We start from the raw sequence: 18,468 nt of genomic DNA, 5'->3' as shown, positions 1-18,468 counted from the left end.
GGGCCGGGGAAGTTAAAATGGGCTGGAATTATATTGGACGGCCCAGATGGCGATACTGGGCCTAATTCGGATAGGCCGTAAACGGGCCCTGGGTTAGCGGGCTGTAAATGGGCTATATGCGAACATGCCGTTAACAGGCTTGCCGTGGGCCGTCCCGCCACCTTTTTACCAAGTCAAACAGGCCGGCCTTTTCACAGGAATGGGCCTCTGTTGGGCCGTTCCACGTGTCGACGTATCATAGGCGCTTTGGGTCCAATGAGTGGATGACATCTGTCCCAACGGTGAGCCGACACGTGTTTCCTCCAGCTAATGATGATTTCACACGTGGAAAATCCCCATTGGTCGAGGCTGTTAACGGGTTATCGGATCCAAAACCGGACCCGATAGCTTAACGACGTTCCGTTACGGTGGATGCCACGTGTCGGTCAACCTTGACGAAAGCCGGACCCGAGTGTGACGCATGATTTATTGTCATGGAAGTGGACACTTCCGTGATGATAATTTTGGTAATGTCATGGAACACTTCTACGACAGCACAGGTATGACTATCTTGATTCTGTCATAAAATTGTCATGGATGTAAATGCATGACAGAAAACGTGACCTAATGTGACAAACACGTATCATCACGGAAGTGTATTTTTTTGTAGTGTCACCTCATCCTCGGAGAGTCTAAGATAATTACTGTCCTCCGAGTCATTGTTTATGGCCTGTTAGTCTGGCTAACTTGCCCATTTTCCCGATCGTCCTGTTCGGCAGTCCGTTCGTCGGGATATTCTCTGTCTTCGACACCGTTCGGAGTGTTATCGTCTCCCGTGCCGGTGTTGCTGTCTTTGCTGCGGCGTGATTTAGAGCGGCGCCACTGACGCCGGCGCTTTGGTTCTGTCTTAGGAGGTTCATCCTCAACTGGGTTCTCTTTGTCATCGACACTATTTTCTTTTGGTGCATCCACCTTGTATACGTCATATGAGGAGGTGGCCGTCCATCGTACGGTGAACGACGGGTTTTGGGCCTCCTCTTCTCCTACATCATCGTTCATACCGTCGATGTCTTCGGAGCCGTAATCGAGCATGTCGGTTAAGTCTTCTACAGTGGCTATGAAGTGGGCGGTGGGTGGGAAGCGAAATTCTCCGTCATCAGCCTCCAGTTCGAACCGGATATAATTCGGCTATGAGGCCCCCGCTAAGGATTGTGCTCTTAACGAGTTTAACACGTCGCCCAAAGGCGTGTGTTGGAAGATGTCTGTGGAGCTGAATTCGACGATCGATGCCCGATCAAGCTCGACGTACACGGACGCACAAGGTTCAGAACCTGTAGCCGGAGATGAGTCCATCGTTCCGGTGACACATATGTCACTTGAAGTTGGGTCTGTGTGAGGCTCCAACGCCGCTGAGTCTGCGGCTTCTGTGGCGGGGTTGAGCTTCCCGTCCTCGGATGGCGCGATCTGCTCTGGATCTAAGGCCAAAGCAGCTACATGTACTATCTCCTGGGTATGGTCCGATGACAGATTTACGTCGTGTTCATCGTGGTGGCAGGGAGCAGCTGCCGTGGTCTCGAATCCGTCGAAGATCAAGTCTCCACGAATATCCGCGACGTAATTCAAGCTTCCATATCTGACCTGATGGCCAGGGGCATAGCTTTTGATCTGCTCCAGATGGCCAAGCGAGTTGGCCCGCAGTGCGAAGCCGCCGAATATGAAGATCTGTCCGGGGAAGAAGACTTCCCCTTGGACAGCGTTGTTGTAGATGGTCGAAGGAGCCATCAGACCTTTTGACGACGGCACAGTGGAACTCTCAACGAAAGCACCAATGTCGGTGTCAAAACTGGCGGATCTCGGGTAGGGGGTCCCGAACTATATGTGTCGATGGTAATAGGAGACAGGGGACACAATGTTTACCCACGTTCGGGCCCTCTCTATGGAGGTAATACCCTACTTCCTCCTTGATTGATCTTGATGAAAATGAGTATTACAAGAGTTGATATACCACAAGATCGTAATGGCTAAACCCTAAAAGTCTAGCCTCTCTGACTATGATTATCAGGATATATGTCTACGGACCTATCCCTCCAGTTTATATAGACAGCAGAGGGATCTAGGGTTAAATAAGGTCGGTTACAGAGAAAGGAATCTTCATATTTGGTCGCCAAGCTTGCCTTCCACGCCAAGGAGAGTCCCATCCGGACACGGGTAGAGTCTTCGGTCTTTGTATCTTCACAGCCCATCAGTCCGTCCCATGTCTAATAGGTCGGACGTCCGAGGACCCTTAGTCTAGGACTCCCTCACCCTTCCTTTCCTTCTACCTCTCTCCCTCTCCTTCCTTCCCCCTCTCTTCCCTTGTTGGAAACCTAGTTGGAATAGGATTCCTATTCCTAGTAGGAATCCTACTTGGGGGGGGGGGGCGCCCCATGAGGGCCAGCCGGCCTCCCCCCTTGCTCCTTTATATACGGGGGGCAGAGGCACCCTAGAACACACAAGTTGACAGTTTTCTTAGCCGTGTGCAGTGCCCCCTCCACAGATTTCAACCTCGGTCATATCGTTGTAGTGCTTAGGCGAAGCCCTGCATCGGTAACTTCATCATCACCGTCATCACGCCAATGTGTTGATGAAACTCTCCCTCGGCCCTAACTGGATCAAGAGTATGAGGGATGTCACCGAGCTGGACGTGTGCAGATTGCAGAGGTGTCATGCATTCAGTACTTGATCGGTTGGATCGTGAAGACGTTCGACTACATCAACCGTCTTACCTAACGCTTCCGCTTTCGGTCTACGAGGGTAAGTGGACACACTCTCCCCTTGTTGCTATGCATCTTCTAGATAGATCTTGTGTGCTCGTAGGAAAAAATTTGAATTACTGTGTTCCCCAATAGTGGCATCCGAGCCAGGTCTATACGTAGATGTTATATGCACGAGTAGAACACAAAGTTATTGTGGGCGTGGGTATATACATATTCCTTGCCATCACTAGTTGATTCTTGATTCAGCAGTATTGTTGGATGAAGCGGCTAAAACCGACATTACGCGTACGCTTACGCGAGACTGGTTCTACCGACATGCTTCACACACAGGTAGCTAGTGGGTGTATGTTTCTCCAACTTTAGTTGAATCGGTTTCAATGAACAGGGTTCTTTCCAAATATCAAAAGGCAATCACTATACTACATTGTGGTTTTGATGAGTAGGTAAGAACGATTCTTGCTAGAAGCCCGTAGCAGCCACGTAAAACTTGCAACAACAAAGTAGAGGACGTCTAACTTGTTTTTGCAGGGCATGTTGTGATGTGATATGGTCAAGACATGATTATGTAAATTGTTGTATGAGATGATCATGTTTTGTAACATAGTTATCAACAACTGGCAGGAGCCATATGGTTGTCGCTTTATTGTATGAAATGCAATCGCCATGTAATTGCTTTACTTTATCACTAAGCGGTAGCGATAGTCATGGTAGCAATAGTTGGCGAGACGATAACGATGCTTCAATGGAGATCAAGGTGTCAAGCCGGTCACGATGGTGATCATGACAGTGCTTTGGAGATGGAGATCAAAAGGCACAGATGATGATGGCCATATCATATCACTTATTTGATTGCATGTGATGTTTATCCTTTATGCATCTTATTTTTCTTAGTACGGCGGTAGCATTATAAGATGATCTCTCACTAAAATTTCAAGGTACAAGTGTTCTCCCTGAGTATGCACCATTGCTACAGTTCATCGTGCCGAGATACCATGTGATGATCGGGTGTGATAAGCTCTACGTTCACATACAACAGTTGCAAGCCTCTAACATCCCAAATTTTCAATTTGGAATGTTATACATTAGGTCATCATGCATGTCATATTTTATTTTGCTTTTGGTTTTGATCCTAGAAAATCCTAAGCAACTCAAGGACCTACGGAGAGAGTTGGGGATTTCGTCATTTACGTATTTGAGTTTTCTCAAATTATGTAAACAGGATCATTTGATTTTATTTATTTCATCATCAATTATTTGTATTACAAAAATATGAGAGAGGGAATAAAATGACTTTCCCAAAATATAGAAATATTGAGGATTTAATAAAAAATCAAATAAATTTATTTCGGAGTTTTTCGGTATTTTATTTTGAATTTAGGAAAAAATGCGCGTTTTCAATGTTGTAGTTTGGGCCCAGATAAATGTTCACTTTATCGGGCTTGATTTTAGGAACCCGGCAAAATTTATTTCGTGATTTTTGCAGTCCGTTTAGTATTTCTCTTTATTTTTCTTCCGAGCGGATTTAAAAAAAACGGAAACCGACTTCGGGCCGTACCCGGCCAGGAATCTGCCGACCGGGCCTTTAAATAGCGACCGCCCCGGCCCGAGGAGAGCCCAGCCGCCGCCGCCGCCTAAACCCTAACCCTAGCCCCAGCCCCGCCGCCACCGCCGCCGCCACCGGAGCCGCGCGACTTTCGAGGTTCGCCGCCGCCTCGTTTTCCATGCAGTTTTTTTTTAAAAAAATTCTGTTCGTTGTTTGTCTTTTTCGTCGGATTTTCCGCGGTTAGTTTCTGATCGCGATTTCTGATCCGATTTTCGTTTTAGTATAACTTTTCGCTCGTTTATCGGAATCAGGCGATTCAAGTGCCTGGAGTTTCGTCTCGAAACCCTCTTTCCGAATAATCAACTTAAACAAGTTTTTGCTATAGTAAAGTTTGCCCTAGATCCAGATTACTAGAACGAAGTTGTTTTCTTTCACCGTTTGATTTCTTTCGCTTCGTTCGATTTGATTCTTTTTGCCAACCGGAGTTCTTAAGTTGAACCTTCTGGTTAGATCTTCTATTTGAGTTTTACCCGTGCATTAGATGAGTGCTTATTGTATGCTTGTTGTTTGTCTGCGATAGAATACCCGGAGTGCGCCGCTTGTTACTTCGAATCTCTAGGTTTCGCGGATCATCAACAAGGCAAGTAACACTTTGATCATACCTTTTCTACTACCCAGTTTTATTGCATTAGATCAATCCTCACACATTGCATGATTAGGATCTAATTAAATTGTGGGAAGGGAAGTAGATGAGGTAGTACCTATTACCTATTTCTTATCAAACCTTTGGGAGTTACTTCTACGTTTGCTTATTATGCCATGCTATGCTAGTAGACGTGGATTGGGTGAGTGATATCCATGACATATGTGAGATTGAAAATTAAGGGTTTATCTAAGGTGGCAACCTAACACACATCTGGGTGGATTGAGGCACCCGGGGTTACCAGGACTTGCCTGTTTTATTGGACCACCACCCAGGCTCAAAGGGATCATGAGATTATTCATACTAGAAACTTCCGTGTGCAGCCACAAGCCATTATGGGCTCTGGCATAGTTGACTAAGTTGTGCGAACTCTTACAGTGGTAGACTAGCAGATGTAGGGGAAAGTAGGTGTACCGGTCTACCCGTCGTAAGGTGCTAGCGCTTCTGAAAGACTGTGTCTCTGTCATCCGTCTTCTCAAACACCCTGCAGTGCGAGAAACCAAACGGAGGCGATCAAGTCTTGTGGGGAAAAGTGCGCAAACCTCTGCAGAGTGTAACAAACTAATCATGGTTAGCCGTGTCCCCGGTTATGGACAAATCTTGAGTATCTAGTACTTGGATTATCATATGAATCTCAACATGTTACTCTGAAAATTAATTTTGTGGGATTTTAATGAGTACTTTTAATTGGGATTGAGAATGTTGTCAACCATTCTCAATGTTTCACAACCACCATGATAGTAATTAATTCTATTCCTTTGAAGTAGGGAAAAATTGGCTTTACGCAAAAACTATAACCATAGAGCTTTCCACCAGCCAAATATGCATATAGTATAGTTGTTGCATTCCATTACTCTCTATGTGTTATCTTGCCAGCATATTCCATGTGTTGACCCGTTTTCGGGCTGCAACGTTAATGTTGCAGACTTTTCAGACGACGATTAAGGAGTTAGGTCGTGGTTCTATACTTAGTGATGCCGTTGGAGTTGATGGACTCACTTATCTTCCAACCTTCCGCTGTTATCGTCACTAGATGGCCTTAAGCCATATTTATTGTAATAAGTTCTCTTTTGAGACACTCGATGTAATCAGTGTGTGATTGCTACTCTGCTATAAATCCTCCGGGTACTGTGTGGTGTCAGCATTACTGATCCAGGGATGACACCGGAGCACAGAGATCAGACTGTTTGAGGTCTGGTCGCTACAGAGATGGTATCAGAGCACACGCTGACTGTAGGACATGACCACTAAGCTAAAGACCTAGATCACTCTCTTCTCTTCTGACTTCTCATCTTTTCTACTCTTTAGGATGGCGGATGCAAGGAACAAGTTCACTCAACCAGATGAGATACACCCTTTGGACGCCACTTGAAGGAAGTCACTAGATACCTGAACATAGGAATACCAAGCTTCACGGGAACCTACAACGCCACCTTACCTGAAGAAGAGCGCTGGATGATACAAGTTCAAGTTCCAGGAAGGACGTTCATGCCAGTCACTGAGCCCATAGAGTTTTCTTTTGATGCACCAACTTGGAGTCTAGGAAAGAGCATGGCAGCTCACATCGCCATGGGACGCATTGGAGAAGTCTACCGCAAGGATCTCAAGGATACTATCTACTAGATTTGTGGGCGCCGAGATGAACACTGGGAGATGATCAACACCAGGAAAGATAGATCAATTGCAGCTTTTATTCAGGAGTTAAACCAGCACATTCGACGACAGGAGAATCAGATGTGCGCTGACATGATAGATCTGAAGAAGGCTAAGATTAGAATCAAGGAACTGGAGGAAGAACTCAAGGCTACACGTGAAGATTATGAAGAAGAAATTGAAGTATTGGTGGAGAAGAATGACGATCTGATCAAGAAGATTGGAATATTTATGGGAGGCCCGACACCAGTAGATGAAGACGAGGAACCCAAGGAGATTAGCCCGGAGGACTACATCATCATTGACGCCACCGACTCGGAACAAGATAGTAGTGATGATGACTATGTTGATGAAGCAGGAGCAGATATCATGGAGTCTACAACCGTAAAATATTTTAGTAGACCACCTCATCAGTAGTAGTAGTCCACCATGTAAATATAGTAGTCCGAGCACTTTTGCGATAGTTAGATCGATTGTATGTCCTTGTTTGTTTGATTGAAGTGAATTGTGTGCTTTTGCCTCATGAGCATATGGGTAGTGTTTTCCCTTTAGACCCCTCTATTCTTATATCTCATCTTTTCTAAACCCTCAGATGCCTCCGAGACGTGACCCCGGATTTGCTTTTCCACCGGAGCTCACCCAGTTGATCCAGCAGCAGAACACCTTGATGCAGTTGCTAGTTCAGAATCAGAATCAGGGGAACAACAACAACAACCCACCACCACCACCACCTGTTGACCACTTAGCCCGTTTTCTTAGGCTGAATCCGCCGGTGTTTTCCAGTAGCACCGAGCCGATAGTAGCAGATGATTGGCTCCGCAAGATAGCTAGGGAGTTGACCACAGCAGGATGCACAGATATGGAGAAGGTTAAGTTTGCCGCACATCAGTTAGAAGGACCCGCGGCATCTTGGTGTGAGAATTTCACAGCCACCTTCCCAATCGACACTGTCACATGGGACCAGTTTCAGCAGGCTTTTCGTACTGCCCATGTTTCAGCAGGAGCAATGGCCATGAGGAAGCGTGAGTTTCATAACTTGCGCCAAGGAGGAAGGACAGTTGGCCAGTACGTGGAGGAGTTTAGTAAGCTAGCACGTTATGCCCCATATGACGTTGCTACAGATGCAGCTAAGCAGGAGAAATTCCTGGAAGGACTGAATGATGAATTGAGCATGCAGTTGATGGTAGCCACCTTCAACAACTACCAGGAGTTGGTAGATCGTGCTCTTATGATTGAAGGGAAGCAGCAGCAAATTGAGAACCGCAAGAGGAAGTATGGACAAGGAAAGTATAACTCAGGAGCTCAGCAGAAGCCTCGTTTTACCCCTAGATCAGGAGGACATTTTCAGCATACCCATGGAGTAGGTAGCTCGCATAATCACAATGGCCCCAAGAATGGTAATGGGAATCGAGGAAGCATTGGACAGAACCGCAGCACCCCATCAACCCCAGCCAAGAAGGATTTGAGCCACGTCACTTGCTATAAGTGTTCGAAGTCAGGACATTATGCAAATGACTGTCCTGAAGGACAAAACAGAAATGGAAGTTCTGGAAAGAAGCCGAACCCTTTCAACAGGGGACAGGTGAACCACGTTAATGCGGAGGAGGTTGAAGCTCGACCCGATGCAGTAAAAGGTAAGTTTTTGGTTAAGTCATTTACTGCACTCGTTCTTTTTGATACTGGAGCATCGCATTCATACATATCAAGGGGATTTGTGGAAAAGTATAGTTTGCCCACTAGGATTCTTAAAACACCTATGCTAGTAAGCTCACCAGGAGCGGAGTACATGGCCAGTCAAGGTTGTTTTCAAGTGCCATTAAGTATAGGAAGGCATGTTTTCCCAACATATTTAATTATTTTGGAATCCCAAGGTCTGGATGTGATTCTTGGTATGGATTGGCTGTCGATGTATAGAGGAAACATCGATTGCGCCAGTAAGACAATTTTGCTCACAACGCCAGAAGGAAGAAGGATCAAGTATGTATCCCGACATGCGCCAAACAGGACACAAGTAAATTCCTTATCAGGAGTTGTGCAGGAGAAAGTACCAGTGGTAAAGGATTTTCCTGATGTATTTCCTGAAGAGTTGCCAGGCATGCCACCGGATAGAGACATTGAGTTTTTGATTGAGCTATTGCCATGCACTGGGCCAATATCGAAGAGACCATATAGGATGCCAGCAAAAGATTTGGTGGAAATTAAGAAACAGATTAAGGAGTTACTGGATAAGGGATATATTCGCCCAAGTTCTTCGCCTTGGGGATCGCCAGTACTTTTAGTGGAGAAGAAGGATGGATCGTTAAGGATGGTTGTTGATTATCGAGGATTGAATGAAGTAACGATCAAGAACAAGTACCCACTACCAATGATCAACGATCTGTTTGATCGATTGCAAGGAGCTAAAGTGTTTTCCAAGATTGATTTGCGATCAGGATACCACCAGTTGAAGATTCGAGAACAGGATATACCTAAGACAACATTCACCACAAGATATGGACTATATGAGTATACCGTTATGTCATTTGGACTGACTAACGCGCCTGCCTATTTTATGAACATGATGAACAAAGTGTTTATGGAGTTTTTGGATAAGTTCATCGCAGTGTTCATTGATGATTTGCTGGTTTATTCGAAGGGTGAAGAGGAGCATAAGGAGCATTTGCGTTTGGTACTTGGAAAGCTCAGAGAACATCAGTTATATGCCAAATTCAGCAAATGTGAATTTTGGTTGAAGAAAGCAGGATTCCTCGGACACGTTATATCTGGAGAAGGTATAGCCGTAGATCCCGCTAAAGTTGAAACCGTGACCAAGTGGGAAGCACCAACAACAGTTGGAGAGATCCGGAGTTTTCTTGGACTCGCAGGGTACTATCGGAGATTTATTGAGAATTTCTCAAGGATTGCGAAGCCTATGACGGAGTTGTTGAAGAAGGATACTAAGTTCAAATGGACCGAGGAGTGTGAGGCTAGTTTCCAGGAGTTGAAGAAACGTTTGGTTACCTCACCAGTATTGATTTTGCCAGATCAAACCAAGGATTATGAGGTGTATTGTGACGCTTCACGTCGAGGACTTGGAGCAGTGCTTATGCAGGAAGGAAGAGTTGTTTCGTATGCTTCACGATAACTGAAGCCCCACGAATTGAATTATGCTACGCATGATTTGGAGTTAGCAGCCGTAGTGCATGCATTGAAGACATGGAGACATTTTCTCATTGGAAACCATTGTGAGGTGTACGCGGATCATAAGAGTTTGAAGTACATTTTCACGCAGAAGGAGTTGAATCTCAGACAAAGGAGATGGTTGGAGCTCATCAAGGATTATGATATGAAATTGCATTATCATCCCGGGAAGGCTAATGTAGTAGCTGATGCATTAAGCCGCAAGAGCCACGTCAACAGATTAATGACGGGGGATATACCCAAGGAGTTAGCAGATAATCTTCGTGAACTATGTTTGGAAATAGTTCCGAGAGGCTATGTAGCAGCATTGGAAATTCAGTCAACTTTGATGGATAGAATCAGAGAAGCTCAGAAAACTGACAAAGAGATTGCCGCTATAAAGGAGAAACTGAGCAAAGGAAAAGCTAAAGGATTTCGTGAGGATGAGCACGACACCCTGTGGTTTGAAGATCGTGTTTATGTGCCCAATAACCCGGAGATTAGAAAGTTGATTCTGCAAGAGGCCCATGATTCACCATATTCGATTCACCCAGGAAATACCAAGATGTATTTGGATTGGAGGATATTTTCTGGTGGACCGGAATGAAAAAGGATATTGCGGAGTATGTAGCAGTTTATGACGTATGTCAGAGAGTAAAGGCAGAACATCAGAAGCCATCAGGATTGTTGCAACCATTGCCGATACCCGAATGGAAGTGGGATAAGCTAGGCATGGATTTTATCACGGGATTACCAAGGACTCGTTTAGGCTATGACTCGATTTGGGTTGTAGTCGATTGATTGACGAAAGTAGCTCATTTCATCCCAGTAAAGACCACTTACACCAGTGCTAAGTTGGCAAAGATATACATGACCAGGATCGTATGTTTGCATGGAATTCCGAGGAGCATCGTATCGGATAGAGGAACCCAGTTTACCTCAAAGTTCTGGAAGCAGTTGCACGAGACTTTGGGTACCAGGTTAGAATTTAGTACAGATTTTCATCCGCAGGCAGATGGACAGACTGAGAGAGTCAATCAGATTTTGGAGGATATGCTGAGAGCTTGTGCGCTAGATTATGGATCTAGTTGGGACGATAATTTGCCATATGCAGAGTTTTCTTACAATAATAGCTATCAGACCAGTTTGAAGATGGCACCTTTCGAAGCTTTGTACGGAAGGAGGTGCAGGACACCGTTGTCATGGGACGAAGTTGGAGATCGCCAGTTGTTTGGACCAGATCTGATTAAAGAGTCTAAACAGAAGGTGAAGTTGATTCGAGATAGGCTCAAGGTAGCCCAGTCCAGACAGAAGAGCTACGCAGATTCTAAACGCAAGGACAGTTTACGAAGTCGGAGATAGAGCTTATCTTCGAGTATCCCCACTTCGAGGGATTAAGCGTTTTGGAGTTAAGGGGAAGTTAGCGCCACGATTTGTAGGTCCATATCGAGTTTTGGAGCGTATAGGAGAAGTGGCCTACCAGTTGGAATTGCCAGAAGGATTGGCCGGAGTGCATGATGCATTCCACGTTTCTCAGTTGAAGAAGTGTCACGCGAAGATGGCTGACATACCTTTGAGAGACACCGTATCATTAGAAGCAATTCAGTTGGATAACAATTTGACCTATGAGGAGAAACCAGTCAAGATTCTCGAGTTTGCCAGTCGAGTTACTCGTAGCAAGGTTATCAAGTTTTGTAAAGTTCAGTGGAGCCACCACACGGAGGATGAAGCCACCTGGGAGCGAGAGGAAGATTTGCTCAAAGACCACCCTCATCTATTTTCTAGCCAACCCGAATCTCGAGGGCGAGATTCATCTTAAGGGGGGTAGGTTTGTAACATCCCAAATTTTCAATTTGGAATGTTATACATTAGGTCATCATGCATATCATATTTTATTTTGCTTTTGGTTTTGATCCTAGAAAATCCTAAGCAACTCAAGGACCTATGGAGAGAGTTGGGGATTTCGTCATTTACATATTTGAGTTTTCTCAAATTATGTAAACAGGATCATTTGATTTTATTTATTTTATCATCAATTATTTCTATTACAAAAATATGAGAGAGGGAATAAAATGACTTTCCGAAAATATAGAAATATTGAGGATTTAATAAAAAAATCAAATAAATTTATTTCGGAGTTTTTCGGTATTTTATTTTGAATTTAGGAAAATGCGCGTTTTTCAAAGTTGTAGTTTGGGCCCAGATAAATGTTCACTTTTTCGGGCTTGATTTTAGGAACCCGGCAAAATTTATTTCGTGATTTTTGGAGTCCGTTTAGAATTTCTTTTTATTTTTCTTCCGAGCGGATTAAAAAAAACGGAAACCGACTTCGGGCCGTACCCGGCCAGGAATCTGCCGATCGGGCCTTTAAATAGTGACCGCCCCGGCCCGAGGAGAGCCCAGCCGCCGCCGCCGCCTAAACCCTAACCCTAGCACCAGCCCCGCCGCCGCCGCCGCCCGCCGCCGTTCGCCGCCGCCGCTGCCGGAGCCGCGCGACTTTCGAGGTTCGCCGCCGCCTCGTTTTACGTGCAGTTTTTTTTTTAAAATTTCTGTTCGTCGTTTGTCTTTTTCGTCGGATTTTCCGCGGTTAGTTTCTGATCGCGATTTCTGATCCGATTTTCGTTTTAGTATAACTTTTCGCCCGTTTATCGGAATCAGAAGATTCAAGCGCGTGAAATTTCATCTCGAAACCATCTTTTCGAATAATCAACTTAAACAAGTTTTTGCTACAGTAAAATTTGCCCTAGATCCAGATTACTAGAACAAAGTTGTTTTCTTTCGCCGTTTGATTTCTTTCGCTTCGTTCTATTTGATTCTTTTTGCCAACCGGAGTTCTTAAGTTGAACCTTCTGGTTAGATCTTCTATTTGAGTTTTACCCGTGCATTAGATGAGTACTTATTGTATGCTTGTTGTTTGTCTGCGATAGAATACCCGGAGTGCGCCGCTTGTTACTTCGAATCTCTAGGTTTCGCGGATCATCAGCAAGGCAAGTAACACTTTAATCATACCTTTTCTACAACCCAGTTTTATTGCATTAGATCAATCCTCACACATTGCATGATTAGGATCTAATTAAATTGTGGGAAGGGAAGTAGATGAGGTAGTACCTATTACCTGTTTCTTATCAAACATTTGGGAGTTACTTCTACGTTTGCTTATTATGCCATGCTATGCTAGTAGACGTGGATTGGGTGAGTGATATCCATGACAGATGTGAGATTGAAAATTAAGGGTTTATCTAAGGTGGCAACCTAACACACATCTGGGTGGATTGAGGCACCTGGGGTTACCAGGACTTGCCTGTTTTATTGCACCGCCACCCAGGCTCAAAGGGATCATGAGATTATTCATACTAGAAACTTCCGTGTGCAGCCACAAGCCATTATGGGCTCTGGCATAGTTGACTAAGTTGTGCGAACTCTTACAGTGGTAGACTAGCAGATGTAGGGGAAAGTAGGTGTACCGGTCTACCCATCGTAAGGTGCTAGCGCTTCTGAAAGACTGTGTCTCGGTCATCCGTCTTCTCAAACACCCTGCAGTGCGAGAAACCAAACGGAGGCGATCGAGTCTTGTGGGGAAAAGTGCACAAACCTCTGCAGAGTGTAACAAACTAATCATGGTTAGCCGTGTCCCCGGTTATGGACAAATCTTGAGTATCTAGTACTTGGATTATCATATGAATCTCAACATGTTACTCTGAAAATTAATTTTGTGGGATTTTAGTGAGTACTTTTAATTGGGATTGAGAATGCTGTCAACCATTCTCAATGTTTCACAACCACCATGATAGTAATTAATTCTATTCCTTTGAAGTAGGGAAAAATTGGCTTTACGCAAAAACTATAACCATAGAGCTTTCCACCAGCCAAATATGCATATAGTATAGTTGTTGCATTCCATTACTCTCTATGTGTTATCTTGCCAACATATTCCATGTGATGACCCGTTTTTGGGCTGCAACGTTAATGTTGTAGACTTTTCAGACGACGATTAAGGAGTTAGGTCGTGGTTCTATACTCAGTGATGCCGTTGGAGTTGATGGACTCACTTATCTTCCAAGCCTTCCGCTGTTATCGTCACTAGATGGCCTTAAGCCATATTTATTGTAATAAGTTCTCTTTTGAGACACTCGATGTAATAAGTGTGTGATTGCTACTCTGCTATAAATCCTCTGGGTACTGTGTGGTGTCAGCATTACTGATCCAGGGATGACACCGGAGCACAGAGATCAAACTGTTTGAGGTCTGGTCGCTACAAAGCCAGTTTTGCACAAGCAGAATACTCGGGTTAAACTTGACGAGCCTAGCATATGCAGATATGGCCTCGGAACACTGAGACCGAAAGGTCCAGCGTGAATCATATAGTAGATATGATCAACATAGTGATGTTCACCATTGAAAACTACTCCATCTCACGTGATGATCGGACATGGTTTAGTTGATATGGATCATGTGATCACTTAGATGATTAGAGGGATGTCTATCTAAGTGGGAGTTCTTAAATAATATGATCAATTGAACTTAAATTTATCATGAACTTAGTCCTGATAGTATTTGCATATCTATGTTGTAGATCAATTCCTCGCATATAGCTTCCCCGTTTTATTTATGATATGTTCCTAGAGAAAACTATGTTGAAAGATGTTAGTAGCAATGATGCGGACTAGCTCCGTGATCTAAGGATTATCCTCACTGCTGCACAGAAGAATTATGTCCTTGATGCACTGCTAGGTGACGGACCTATTACAGGAGCAGATGCAGACATTATGAACGTTTGGCAAGCTCGGTATGATGACTACTTGATAGTTTAGTGCGCCATGCTTTACGGCTTAGAACCGGGACTTCAAAAACATTTTGAATGCCACAGAGCATATAAGATGTTCCAAGAGCTGAAATTGGTATTTCAGACTCATGCCCAAGTCGAGAGGTATGAGACCTCTGACAACTACTTTGCCTACAAGATGGAGGAGAATAGCTCAACCGGTGAGCATGTGCTCAGAATGTCTGAGTACTACAATCGCTTGAATCAAGTGGGAGTTAATCTTCCAGATAAGGTAGTGATTGACAGAGTTCTCTAGTCACTATCGCCAAGTTACTGGAACTTCGTGATGAACTATAATATGCAAGGGATGGCGAAAACGATTCCCGAGCTCTTCGTGATGCTCAAATCAACAAAGGTAGAAATCAAGTAAACCATCAAATGTTGATGGATGACAAGACCACTAGTTTCAAGTAAAAGGGAAAGGGAAAGAAAGGTAACTTCAAGAAGAATGGCAAGCAAGTTGTCACTCCCATGAAGAAACCCAAAGCTAGACCTAAGCCTGAAACTGAGTGCCTCTACTGCAAAGGGAATGGTCACTGGAAGCGGAACTACACCAAATACTTGGCGGATAAGAAGGATGGCAAAGTGAAAGGTATATTTGATATACATGTTATTGATGTGTACTTTACTAGTGTTCATAGTAACCCCAGGGTATTTGATACCGGTTCAGTTGCTAAGATTAGTAACTCAAAACAGGAGTTGCAAAATGAACAGAGACTAGTTAAGGGCGAGGTAACGATGTGTGTTGGAAATGATTCCAAGGTTGATAAGATCACCGTCGCACACTCCTTTTACCTTCGGGATTAGTGTTGAACCTAAAACAAATGTTATTGGTGTTTTGCGTTGAGCATGAATATGATTGGATCATGTTCATTGCAATACAATTATTCATTTAAGTCAAAGAATAATTGTTGTTCTGTTTACATGAATAAAAACCTTCTATGGTCATACACTTAATATAAATGGTTTATTGAATCTCGATCATAGTGATACACATATTCATAATATTGATGCCAAAAGATGCAAGGTTGATAATGATAGTGCAACATACTTGTGGCACTGCCGTTTATGTCATATTGGTGTAAAGCGCATGAAGAAACTCCATGCAGATGGACTTTTGGAATCACTTGATTATGGATCATTTGATGCTTACAAACCATGCCTCATGGGCAGTATGACTAAGAATCCGTTCTCCGGAACAATGGAGCGAGCCACTGACTTATTGGAAATAATACACACCGATGTATGCGATCCGATGAGTGTTAATGCTCGCGGCTGGTATCGTTATTTTCTGACCTTTATAGATTATTTGAGCAGGTATGAGTATATCTACTTAAGGAAACACAAGTCTGAAATGTTTGAAAAGTTCAAAGAATTTCAGAGTGAAGTGGAGAATCATTGTAATAAGAAAATAAAGTTTCTATGATCTGATCATAGAGACGAAATATTTGAGTTATGAGTTTGGCCTTCAGTTGAAACAATTGCCACCTGGAACACCACAGTGTAATGGTGTGCCCGAACATCATAACCATACTTTATTAGATATGCTGCGATCTATGATGTCTATTACCGATTTACCACTATTGTTTTGGGGTTATGCATTAGATACAACTGCATTCACGTTAAATAGGGCACTATCTAAAAATTCATTGAGATGACACCGTATGAACTGTGGTTTAGCAAGAAACCTAACTATCATTTCTTAAAATTTTGGGGTTGCGATGCTTATGTGAAAAAGTTTCAGCCTGATAAGCTCAAATCCAAATCGGAGAAGTGCGTCTTCATAGGATACCCAAAAGAAATTTGTTGGGTACACCTTCTATCACAGATCTGAAGGCAAGATCTTCGTTTCTAAGAATGGATCCTTTCTAGAGAAGGAGTTTCTCTCGAAAGAATTGAGTGGGAGGAAAGTAGAACTTGATGAGGTAACTGTACCTGCTCACTTATTGGAAAGTAGTTCATCACATAAATCAGTTCCAGTGATTCCTACACCAATTAGTGAGGAAGCTAACGATGATCATGAAACTTATGATCAAGTTACTACTGAATCTCGTAGGTCAACCAGAGTAAGATCCGCACTAGAGTGGTACGGTAATCCTATTCTGGAGGTCATGTTACTTGACCATGACGAACCTACGAACTATGAGGAAGCGATGATGAGCCCAGATTCCGCCAAATGGCTTGAGGCCATGAAATCTGAGATGGGATCCATGTATGAGAACAAAGTGTGCACTTTGGTTGACTTGCCCGATGATTGGCAAGCCATAGAGAATAAATGGATCTTCAAGAAGAAGACTAACGCTGACGGTAATGTTACTGTCTACAAAGCTCGACTTGTTGCGAAAGGTTTTCGACAAGTTCAAGGAGTTGACTACGATGAGACCTTCTCACCCATAGCGATGCTTAAGTCCGTCTGAATCATGTTAGAAATTGCCGCATTTTATGATTATGAAATTTGGCAAATGGATGTCAAAACTGAATTCCTTAATGGATATATTAAAGAAGAGTTGTATATGATGCAACCAGAAGGTTTTGTCAATCCTAAAGGCACTAACAAATTGTGCAAGCTCCAGCGATCCATCTATGGACTGGTGCAAGCATCTCGGAGTTGGAATATACGCTTTGATAAGTTGGTCAAAGCATATTGTTTTATATAGACTTGCGGTGAAGCCTGTATTTAAAAGAAAGTGAGTGGGAGCACTACAGCCTTTCTGATAAGTAAATGTAAATGACATATTGTTGATCGGAAATGATGTAGAATTTTTTGGAAAGTATAAAGGAGTGTTTGAAAGGAGTTTTTCAAAGAAAGACCTCGGTGAAGCCGCTTACATATTGAGCATCAAGATCTATAGAGATAGATCAAAACGCTTGATAAATTTTTCAATGAGTACATACCTTGACAAGTTTTTTGAAGTAGTTCAAAATGGGACAGTCAAAGAAGGAGTTCTTGTCTGTGTTGCAAGGTGTGAAGTTGAGTAAAGAATCAAAACCCAACCATGGCAGAAAATAGAAAGAGAATGAAAAGTCATTCCCTATGCCTCAGTCATAGGTTCTATAAAGTATACTATGCTGTGTACCAGACCTATTGTGTACCTCATCATGAGTTTGGCAAGAGGGTACAATAGTGATCCAGGAGTGGATCACTGAACAGCGGTCAAAATTATCCTTAGTGGAATAAGGAAATATTTCTCGGTTATGGAGGTGACAAAGAGTTCGTCATAAATATTTACGTCGATGCAAGCTTTGACACCGATCTAGATGACTCTAAGTCTCGATCTAGATACATATTGAAAATGGGAGCGATTAGCTAGAGTAGCTCCGTGTAGAGCATTGTAGACATAGAAAATTTGCAAAATACATACGGCTCTGAATGTGGCAGACCCGTTGACTAAACATCTCTCACAAGCAAAACATGATCACTCTTTGGGTGTTAATAACATAGCGATGTGAACTAGATTATTGACTGTAGTAAACCCTTTGGGTATTAGTCACTTGGAGATGTGAACTAATCATATAAATATGTGAACTATTGGTGTGAAATCACATGATGATGTGAGCTAGATTATTGACTCTAGTGCAAGTGGGAGATTGAAGGAAATATGCCCTAGAGGCAATAATAAAGTTGTTATTTATATTTCCTTATATCATGATAAATGTTTATTATTCATGCTAGAATTGTATTAACCGGAAACTTAGTACATGTTTGAATACATAGACAAACAGAGTGTCACTAGTATGCCTCTACTTGACTAGCTCGTTAATCGAGGATGGTTAAGTTTCCTAGCTATAGACATGAGTTGTCATTTGATGAACGAGATCACATCAGTAGAGAATCATGTGATTGACTTGACCC

This window comes from Triticum dicoccoides, chromosome 2A (assembly GCF_002162155.2).
Source record: "Triticum dicoccoides isolate Atlit2015 ecotype Zavitan chromosome 2A, WEW_v2.0, whole genome shotgun sequence".
NCBI classification, from domain to species: Eukaryota; Viridiplantae; Streptophyta; class Magnoliopsida; order Poales; family Poaceae; genus Triticum; species Triticum dicoccoides.
The sequence above is the reverse complement of the archived record's forward strand: the minus strand, read 5'-3'. Positions refer to the sequence as shown.